The 11,691-nt window shown below is 30.9% G+C and overlaps 1 pseudogene; it reads left to right on the top strand.

Annotated features, from left to right (window-relative positions):
* Positions 1–867: 867 nt before the first annotated feature.
* On the top strand, positions 868–1,737 carry LOC120277760 (annotated as a pseudogene).
* The last annotated feature ends 9,954 nt before the right edge of the window (positions 1,738–11,691 follow it).

Here is an 11,691-nt window from a genome sequence, read left to right as displayed (position 1 = left end):
TTATTTTCCTTCTCTTTTTTTAATACTTTTTATCTGTCACTTAAAGTTTGCATATATTAATTATTGGGGAAAAAAATATATTATGATCTTATACATATTGAGCCAAGAATTAAATTGAAATCTAACATTAAAATTTATTAATTTATTGAAATATTAGAATAAATTGAAGATATTAATAAATGTAAAACCATTAATTATATTTTTTAATTGATATAATCTTAGAGATATGGAGTTTTGACCCATGTTGACCCTAAACATAAAAAATAAACAATAAATAAATAAATAAATAATTTTTCTAAAGTATGAGTTGAGGTCAGTAAAAAGAACTATTTAGAGGTGGGCACATGCTAACTTTTGGTCTTGCCCAGAATTGACCCAGTAAAAACAGTCAGGGTGGTATTATAGCGAGCTCCGATATAGGTTGGGGTGTTCCCAACTAATGAATGTGTGAGTTAAATTATTTTTATTATTTTTATTATTTAAACATTTTTATATTAAAAAATCAATAGTGTTTTTATTGTTGTTCTCCTTTCATTTGACTAAAGAAATTTATTTTTTTGTAAAATAAATACAACTCATTTAAACATTACACTCACTACAATTGCATGCAATAATTAATAGTTTTTAGTTTATAAATATTAAAAAGACAAGAAATTGGAAGTTAAGTTTTTTCTTTACTCTATATGTTCTTTTTCTTCTTCTTTCTTCTTATATTTCACCTCTCGTGTTTAATTTTTAAATATTTTAATTTTTTTAAAATAAAATTATTATGACCGTATACAAATTGGATGAGAAATTAAATTCAAATCCAAAAAAAAAAATTAATTAATTTATCTAAATATCGGAGGAAATTGAAGATTAAATTACATGTCCAACCAGTTTCACATAAATGAAAGGATGAGAGCTATCCTGATAGACTGCCTGATAGAAGTACAACACTTGCTCCCTATAATTGATTTCATATGTCTTTAATTATTGTTCTGAATTGCTATGAATGTGACTTTGCGGTACAGGTTCACTATAAATTTTAGCTCATGGATGAGACTTTGTATCTGGCTGTGAACATAATCGACTGGTTCTTAGCTCGGCAAATTGTGGTTAGGAAGAATCTTCAATTGGTTGGGGTTACAACCATTCTTCTTCTTGCATGCAAATATGAGAAAATATCAGTTTCTATTTTGGAGCACTTTACTTTGATATCTGATAGGACTTATACTAGATCAAAAGTTCTCGAAATGGTAAGCAATCATGAAAATTCATAGACATATATAGTAAATAGTACTAAGTTGGCAATGAGCAACTACTTAACATTGTAAATACATGCTTGACATACTTCTGTGAATTTTTGCTCAGGAGATATTAATTGTTAGCACCTTGCAATTCAATATGTCTGTACCCACTCCTTATCCTTTCATGAGGAGGTTCCTGAAAACAGCTGAGTATGACAAGAAGGTAAGTTTCATATCTTCTTTTACCTATGAATATAGAACATACATTTTTTTTTTTCACTTCTTTGGTGATTTTTGGCATGTTAAAATGTATCTTCATGCATTGAATCAGTTCCTTTCGTTTTTCATCATAGAGCTATGTCTTGTCGAGTATCAAATGCTTAAGTTTCGTTCTTCACTGTTGGTTGCAACTGCCATATATACAGCTCCGTGTATTCTCAAAGGATTCATACATTGGATGAGGAATAGTGAGCTGCATATTAATTACTCAGAGGAGCAACTTATGTGAATTCTCGATTATCATTTACCTAGAAATCAAACTCTTGCGCATAATATTAGTTACTGATTTGTTTTAACTATATGCGGAGAGTGTTCGAGATTTTTTTTTTTTGAATAATAGACGACAAGCGCCCTTTTTTATGAATATAAACAGTACTGGAACCCGGATGTACAGTATATGTACAGTATGAGAATAGTATAGGAATTCCGGATGAACATTGTATGAACAGTACAGGGAACAGTACTGTTGGGGGAGAGATTTGAACCCATGACCTCCCCCTTACACTTTGATGTCATACCATTGGACTATCCAATGGTTGACTAGTGTTCGAGATTGATGGTGGATTTTAATCAGAAAGCAGGAGTTGGAAAGCTCCCTTGGGTATATAGAAAATATTATACACTAAAGTTTGGTTGCACAGCAAAATCTAATCCTGCTTTCTTTCTACTTGAAAACTAGGCACTAGTTTTGTATATTTTGACATCTTATACTAATTTGATTTTCTTGACATCTCATCAAAGCCATGCAACTGAAGTTCAGGAAGTTACTGTGGATAATCCTTACTGTGTTTCATATAATAGTTTCGTGTTTGATTAAGTCACTTAAACTACCATTTTCAAGAGAACAAGTTAATAAATTTACCTTTCGCTCATATCTTTCACTAAGTTTTATTAGTTCTCTTTTTAAGTCTTTGATTTTTATGTCAATAATTTTCAAAGCCCATGTTGCATGTTTATCCTGTTGGTGCATCTGCCAAAATTTATTACAGTGATTTCAAACAAGTCTATTGTTATTATGTACAAAATTTTTTGTGCATGTTGCCTATTAATTGATATGAAATATAGAATATATTTTAATAAAAATAATTTTATATAAATTTATTTTTTTCATGGAATAAAAAATATCACGCCGAAAACTATAACAAAAAAACCATTAAAAAAATTGTGCCAAAAACCGTGCCAAATATTGAACCAATAAACCGTGCCAAAATTGTAGCAAATATAAAACCAAAGTCCGCACTAAAAACAAATGACAATGTTTGGCACGATAGTAAAAAAACCCAACCAACAATAGTGATAAAGTTTGACATGGTATTAAAAAAATAGTGCCAAAATATATTTGTCATTATTGCTATAAGCACGGTTATTTTTTTGTACCAAATATGGTGCCAAATACAGTTTGACACAATTTTTGAATTTATTTCTATGTTAATTTTACCGTGCCAATCTAACATTTTTCTTGTAGTGTGGTATATAAGCACTTTAAACAAAAATTTTAGTTCTAATGATTGTGGATTTGGCTTGCAAATAATGTGGAAACTACAAGGGCTCCATTGAGTTCCATTGAGCAACTTGAAAGTGATCCCGTGCGGTTCTAATGGATTAGCAGATTGTATTGCAAACTAGGCCCGAAGAAATCCCAACACTTTACTCTTCCACAAAAGCTTGGAACTTTCTCGATAGATTAAAAGCGCTCTGTCGATGGATTAAAAGCGCTACCTTTCAATGGGATGCAATTTTTATTTATTTATTTGTTAATTTTGTCTTCTTCACTGTTGTAACTCATTTATAAAAAAACAAACAAACAAACACCATCAACAAATAAGAGATGGGTACATGTCATGTCACTTCCAATCCTAATACTTCTAATGATGCCAAAAATGGAAGCTTTGTTAAGAATATAGATGATGACCCAAGTAGCTAGTAAATAAGAAAAAGGGTTTTACCAAACATGATGATAGAATGATCAATAAGGCTTATCTAATATTTAATAACCACAAATAGTCCATATTTCATCATAGAGAGTCAGAGACTATAATTCTCATTGATCCTCAAACAATCTTCCCTAATTCCTCTTCTCTATTCAAATCTATGCCCTAGCCCAATTTATATAGTAAATATATATAGTTTCTATACAAATTTATCAAGTACTCATATTTTATGAGTTAATTGCCATATCCCGAACCTAAACACAGGGGTTTGGCATCCGACAAATGATAGCATGCCCACAATGTAAACTCCATGAGCACGCAAGTCAAATCCTACTAAGAAACTTTATATCGAATACAACTAAAATATAACAAACTTCCAAACATTATGATATAGTTTGAGGTCTAAACAAGACCCACTTCACCAAAAAAGTAGTATAAAACTCATTAGACGAAAAATTAATATTTTATAATAAAAATTTAAATTCCAAGTAAATAATCCTCTAAACAACATTAAAATAAGTAGGGCTAATCTTGATCATCTAGCGGACTACTACCACTATTCCTATTTGAAAAATTAGCAACATTAATCCATGAACTTGACACCAATTAGTAGTCCGCTACAAAATTTGAATCATGTATAGTTTTCATCAGCAAAATATATACAAAAATATTATGAAAATTTCATTTGATAAAAATAATATTTCCAAAACTGAATGTCAAAATTTACATAAATAAAATATATAAATTCATAGAATGACAAAGCAAGTGTCAAAATTTATTGTTGTCTCACAACTTCTTTATAGCCATTTAATTTATCTTGGTGGTCTAAGTCAAAATTTCATAAATTTCATTTATTATACTCAATGGCTTAAATTAAAATAACATAGTCTGTTATTATTTTAGATAGCGTAGTGTGAAACTAATTTTATTTTTCAGTGTTTCAGGAGTAGTTTTTCGGGTTAAAAGTCTAATAGTTCAAAAGATCAAATATTTGAGCAAATGTTAAAAAATAAACTTATAGTTGTCGAATAAGAAACAAAATTTAGCAACAAAATTGTTCCGATGATAATTAGCAACTAATTAATTATAATCCATTTCTATTTCACAAATGAAACTTAATTAACTTCGTTTGTAAATTAAAAACCGATTTGTAATCCGTTTGTAAATTAATAACATAAATTAGAAACAGAAACAAGATTTCGTTGCTAAATTTATATTTTATTAGAAAAATATATATGTTTTTTAGATTTTTTGGAAAAATAATAAATAACTTTTATGTATATATAATATTTTTTTAAAAAAAATATTATAGAGATACTTATTTATAGGATTAGGATTTAATAAATAATAGATCAATATTTTTAAAATTTGATTATATTTTTTCTGGTAACAATTATTGCTTGGAATCAATTTAAGTAATTATAAATTTTCTTAATTGTACTCATGAAATATTAATTTTTAATTATTAATTAAAAATTTAAAATATATAATTTTTATAAATATATTAACTCCTTTTAGATATAATTTTTATATATTATTAACCACTATTATAAGTATATCTTCTTAGTATAAAAATTATTTGGAGATTTTTAAATGACTTATATATATATATAAACATGTACGATAATTTTCTTAAAAGAATTAATATATATATATATATATATAATTAAAACAGATATGATAATAACTTATATATAGAAAGAGTCATAATAAATTTTCCAAAAAAATTACAATAATCCCCTTACATCCCAGCATACTTATTCCCCTTAAATTTGGGGGCATATGCATTCCAAGATGTGAAAATTCCAATTTTTTCCCTAACAAAATAAAAAAATTCCATGCTTTATAATATAACTTATCCTTTCACATCCCTAATCTCTTTTAATGAGTTTGTTTGCATCCTACGCCATTGCTCCGTCTTCATTGCAGAGTCTAATGCTCCTTCTTCATCATAGAACCTGACCATGCAATTGTCCAATGACCTTGCTCTGTAGCGCCACAGAGATCACTCCTCGGCAAGTTCAAGATTTCTCTATCTTTCCTATCTCCAACATCAAGATCCGTTAATCAATTGCTCTCCTGGTGTTTGCCTGACTCTCGATCCATTCTTCTTGATTTTATTTCACCCACATTTGTTGTCCATATTAATCTGTTTGTTATTGTTTTGGTAGATCATATTGTCGATAGAGAATTTCTTTAGGGAATAATGTCTCCGCGAATGTTATTGTTTGGGTGATGAGAGATTAACAAGATTCTATGCTAATTTTTTTTTAAATCCTTGTTATTATTAAAAATATTATCCATATAATTAAAAATCTATTACTATAAATTATATAAATTATGGGGTTTCGTATTTAAAACGCTTGCCTTATATATATTTATTAAAATTTAGATCCTCATTTCTAGATATTATCCATATAATTAAAAATTTGTTACAATAAATTCTGTAAATTATAATAATATCCTTATGTGTTTATTTACATTAATTGCCTCTTATTATGAAAATTTGTTACATTGGCACCGGGAATTAAATGCAGCCTTGACCACTAGAGGATTTGTTACAAATTATGGTTTGTTACCATAATCCTGTCTAAATAGAAGTTAGCACTGGGAATTAAATGCATGCTATAAATGCTTCACTAACTTTGACAATGTTCATTCATCTATTTAACTCAAAACTCAAAGTTGTGCACAACATTCATTTTGTTTTAATGTCATGGCATGCCTCTGGTTATTTTTGAATGCCATATTTTGGATTCCATTTTGACCTATGTGTGCGTTTGGATTACCATAATGGAATGAGAGGGAATGAAGTAATGAAGGAGGGGAGAAATGAATGGATATGGGATGGTAATGAAAAAAAGTGTTTGGTTGGAGAGGTAATGCATTGGGAATGGAAAAAGTAGAAGAGTAATTTATTGGAAATTGAAAAAATAATGAAAAGATATGATATGAAATTACCTTTATGTCCTTAATATAAATAAATCAATTTTGTTGTTTATAAAATATTTTAAATAAATTTTAATTATTATAATTAATTATTTAAATTACTTATTAATTATTTTATGACTTATATTTGAAATAAATATTTATTTAATAAAATTATTATATGATTATTATAATTAAATATTAATTATTTAAATATTTAATACATTTATATTTAAAATAAATATTTATTATAATTATTATATGATTATTATAATTAACTATTAATTATTTTAATATTAATACATTTATATTAAATATATTTCTTTAATTAATATAATTATATGATTATTATATTTAAATATTAATTACTTTAATATTAATATATTTATATTTTTTTAATATATTAATATATAGTGTAGGGGTAAAATGGGTATTTTATACCCATTACCCTCAATCAATTTTCATTCCCCCAATTTGGGGGAATGGATCATTACCCATAGGGGGTTAATGGTAAGGGTAAATTATCTAAATAGTCACTCAACTTTTCGGGTATTCCTATTTAAGTTACCAAACTTTTAAAAATTTCAATCAAATACCCAAATTTTAAAATCACGCCTATTTGAGTAACCGACACTCACGTCGTTAACAGCAATCCGACATGTCATGACACATCATCACGCTATGTGGCACATCATCACGCCACGTGGCAGACATTTTTTTAATCTTGGTACATGCTACGGCGGTGGTAAACCTTCTCCGGAAGGAATCACTCATAGGAGGCAGTGCTGGCAAGTGGCGCTTATCTGGGCAAGATGAGACTGTAGCGGCGGTGGGGAGAGGAAGAGGGGAGCTCTTCTGGTGGTACGGGAGCGGCAAGGCCAGCGGCGGCGGGGTGAAGGCGGTGAAGGTTTCTTCTACCTGAAGACGGAGGAACCAATGAGAGCATCAAGGCGAGTGAAGAATTGCCACTAGCTAGTGAGGGTATCGCCGGAATCCACGATCCCGGCCTTCTCAACTTTGTACTTCTTCTTAAGAGTATCGATCCAGTTCTTGCACTACATGTCGGTTAGCAGTGCCCAGCGAGCTCCTGTCGGCCGCGAGTTCACAGCATCAACGACCTCCTGCTAGTACTTTTGTCGGAGATTTCCCCGACTGAGCTCAAGGTACCAATCATCCCAAGCGTCAACGAGCTCCGACGTCTCTCCTTCACTCTAGCAGTCCTCACAATACGATAGCCCCTGGTTGGGAGGCTTCCTTGACGGCGAGCTCTCCATGAACACAGAAACCTTAACCCTAACCCTAAATGGGCTTTCTCTCAAGGTCACACATATGTATTAGCTGGCGGCGAAGGGGCCAGCGCGTGGGAAGCATGTGAGTCCGCCGGGGGCGCGAGTGTGCCGACGTTGGCGCGCGGGAGTGTTTGATGGCGTCAGCGTCGAGAACACATGAGAACATTTAGGGCCATTGGATTTGGGATGGACGAAAGGGATTTGATGGAGAGACTGAGAATGGGAAGGGATCGTGACATGTCTCGAATACGGCCACCCAGGAGTCCGAAGAACGATGACAAAAATACCTTGGCGTGATGATGTGTCATGACACATCAGATTGTTGTTAACGATGTGAGCGCCGGTGGCTCAAATAAGCGTGTTTTTAAAATTTGGGTATCTTATTGAAATTTTAAAAATTTGGTGACTTAAATAGTAATACCCAAAAATTCAAGTGACTATTTAGATAATTTACCCTAATGGTAACCCCCCATGGGTAATGATTACTACCCTAAAAAATAGGCCAAACATGGCAATGGGTAATGGTTCCCACAAGGGGGAACCATTACCCCCATCCAAACACTACCTATGTGTTAGTTGGTTTTTGAAGCTTTTTTCCTTCATGTACATATATATATATATATATATATATATATATCTTTTAATTTAAAACAAGTATATATAATTTATCACTGTTTATGCATGCTAAAGATGACATATATAATTGTTCTTTTAGATATGGACAACTTCGAAGAACTTCAACTATATGCAATGTGTATGTGCTATTTTTTCATAATAAAGGTGGTAATCATTACATATGCAATAAGGCAATGGGCTCTTTTAAGTAGGAGGATTGAACATAAGATTAAGTCAAGCTCTGTAAGACGCCGAAAATGATATGGCTACCTCCATCATGTAGTTTATGAAAGTCATGTTAAATGCATTAACAAACTACACATGGATAGATGTAGTTTTCATAGATTATGCCAAATGTTAACTATAATTGTTGGGCTTCGAGGCACAAGAAATGTGCTAGTTGAAGAGCTGGTTGTGATGTTTTTGAATGTGGCAGCCTATCACGTAAAAAATAGAATAATTAAATTTGATTTTGTCGCGGTCTAGTTAAATAGTTAGCAGACATTTTCATGTTGTTCTAAAGTCAATTATTATGTGCCATGGAGTTTTATTGAAGAAAGAAGAATTCCTGTTCCAGAAGATTCAATGAACTCTAGCTAGAAGTGGTTTAAGGTAATAATTCAACCCCAATTGGTTTTCTTTAAACAAAAAAAATCATATTAGACGTTTTATAGTTAATAATTAATTTTTAATTTAATGTAGAATTGTCTTTGAATATTAGATGGAACTCATATCCTTGTTAATGTGGCTAAAGTTGATCGACCAAGATATAGATCAAGAAAATCTGAAATCACCCTTAATGTCACGCCCCAAACCCGAAGCATTGACAAATAGCCACATACCTACAAGGCAGTAACCATGTAGGCACACAAGGCTTAAATACCTGTCTCACACTAGATAAAACAACATTTGACAAAGACACTAACTTTCAAAAGCAATAGAGAGGCACAATGCTCGAAATACAACAAAAGCAAATAGCAAGTGTCTTACATGACATTAAACATAAGACAAGAAGTTCTAAGACCGCAACAAAAGAAGTTTATTAACTTGATAAAGAACTAGACGGCGATTTGCTCAATGACCCCGCTAAACTGTCCACCACCCAATTTCAGCACATTTATATTCCAGGTTAGTCTTACAAGATTATGAATATCTTTCAAACTACAAATCCAATTATAGAAATATTTTATAGACAAGTAGTTAAGAACATATTGAACAAGTTCTCTATAATGCACTTTGACCAAATCTTCCTCTAGAATCATGAAAAATACCATTTAATCTTCAAGTCCTGCATAATAGTAATATCCAAAGTAGACCTAATTATAAGAGAATATCTCTTAGGATACACATCTAATAAATTCGAAATTTTGCAGATAGATAGCTATGGATAAAAGCCACAATTCTCTAGTTTTAAACTTCCCCAAATTCTATATCTGTAGTCTCTGAATTTGGACAAAATTTCAGGCAACTCAAATCAAAATTTTGTAAGTCACAATTCCTATGCTTCAATATACAACCATACAAGAGCTCAACTCTAATCTTTTTTTTTTTTTTTCTAATCATCACCAAATCTGCAAATTTTGAAATCCTTTTATTCTCTTCATATCAAATGGCCAAATCAAATAAAATCAAATACAATACAATCCTACAAAATCCAATCACAAATTCCAACCAAAGGAAGAATTTTCCATCAATTCAAAAAATAAAAACAAACACTCAAATCCTGGCATGCAATTCCGACAATGAAAAGAAAAGAAAAAATGGCATCTAGAGGAATATTGCAACAACCAATCCTTTTCTAGTCCCATAAAGTTTAAAATTTTTAATCCACAAGATTATGGAAGTCAAAGAAAATTAATGCAGGGAGGTAACTAATACACATACTAATTAATTACCAACAACCCATGACCACATGATTTTCTTTACTAAGAATAAAGAGGGTCGCTAGTAGACATCCCTCGAATGGTGATGAAAATACCAAGTCAGTAACAAAAGACCAATCAAGGACAAGTTCAAGGATGCAAATCAAAGCTATAGGTTAGGTCAAAACTAGAACTAAACTTTCTATCGGACAAACTAATATTATCAAAATTTTACTAAAGCTCTGATGCCACTAAATTTGTCAAGCCCCAAACCCAAAACATTGACAAACGGCAGCATACCTACAAGGCAGTAACCATGTAGGCACGCAAGGCCTAAATGGCTGTCTCACACTAGATAAAACAACATTTGACAAAGACACTAACTTTCAAAAGCAACAGAGAGGCACAATGCACGAAATACAACGAAAGCAAATAGCAAGTGTCTCACATGACATTAAACATAAGACAAGAAGTTTTAAGCCGCAACAAAAGAAGTTTATTAACTTTATAAAGAACTAGACGGCGATTTGCTCAACGACCCTGCTAAGTTGTCCACCACCCAACCCTACTCCTGATCTGAAAGAGAGAGAGAGAGAGAGAGAGAGAGAGAGAGAGAGAGAGAACAACTTAATGAGCTTGGAAGCCCAGTAAGTAACCACTAAAAATATTGGGATCACAAAAAAAAAATTCAATAATTTCTAAAAGTATACAAAATGTAACATAATGGAATAAATATCAAAATGAAATCCAGAAATCAGAAATAAATCAAAACAGATTTAGTTTACCAATATAACGAGCATATAAGTTCCCCAAACAACTAATGCCAAAACAAAACATCATAACTCATTTATTTAAACTCGGTGACCCGAGCCAAAATATCAGAAGCCATTTTTCTTTACAGATGAAACAGTGAGAAACTATAGTTTCTATGTCAGAAGTACGTGTCAGCACGGTCAGTGTTTAACCCCAGTGACAGGGTTACTACACAGTTAATTTAGGGACTACGAGTTTCTATAACAAAAATATGTCGGGTCCAAAATCATTGTCAACGCAATAATATTAAAATTTAGTGATCCCGTTTTCTAACAAAAATTAATCCAATTATATCAAATAATTAACTATCAATTAACAGAATATTCCACACAATTTAAAAATTAATTAAATCTAGAAATAGCATTAAAAAAAAAATAATTAATCAGGAAAACAATATATATATACACTTTTCCAGCAACCCAAAGCAATCCAAGAAATCATAAATTAAATAAATAAAGTAACTCAGAAAAGGTATCATGAATCCGTAGAATGATTAAATTAACAACTAATGATATAAGTTAACATAAAATCTATAATTAAACAGAATATCATAAAACAAATAAAAAAATATTACTAAATGATTAAAGTGATTGCAAACATAGTAACAAAATACAGAACCTGAGCCTTTGAATAATTTTAACAGTAAAACCCAAGTTAATTAAATAATTATGTAGATATTTATCGGAAATAAAAAATTTGCATATACATATATGTACATATTTATATGTGTTGTACTTACCTGTCT

Source organism: Dioscorea cayenensis, chromosome 15, assembly GCF_009730915.1.
Source record: "Dioscorea cayenensis subsp. rotundata cultivar TDr96_F1 chromosome 15, TDr96_F1_v2_PseudoChromosome.rev07_lg8_w22 25.fasta, whole genome shotgun sequence".
Classification (NCBI taxonomy): Eukaryota; Viridiplantae; Streptophyta; class Magnoliopsida; order Dioscoreales; family Dioscoreaceae; genus Dioscorea; species Dioscorea cayenensis.
This window is presented reverse-complemented; position numbering and strand designations above follow the sequence as displayed.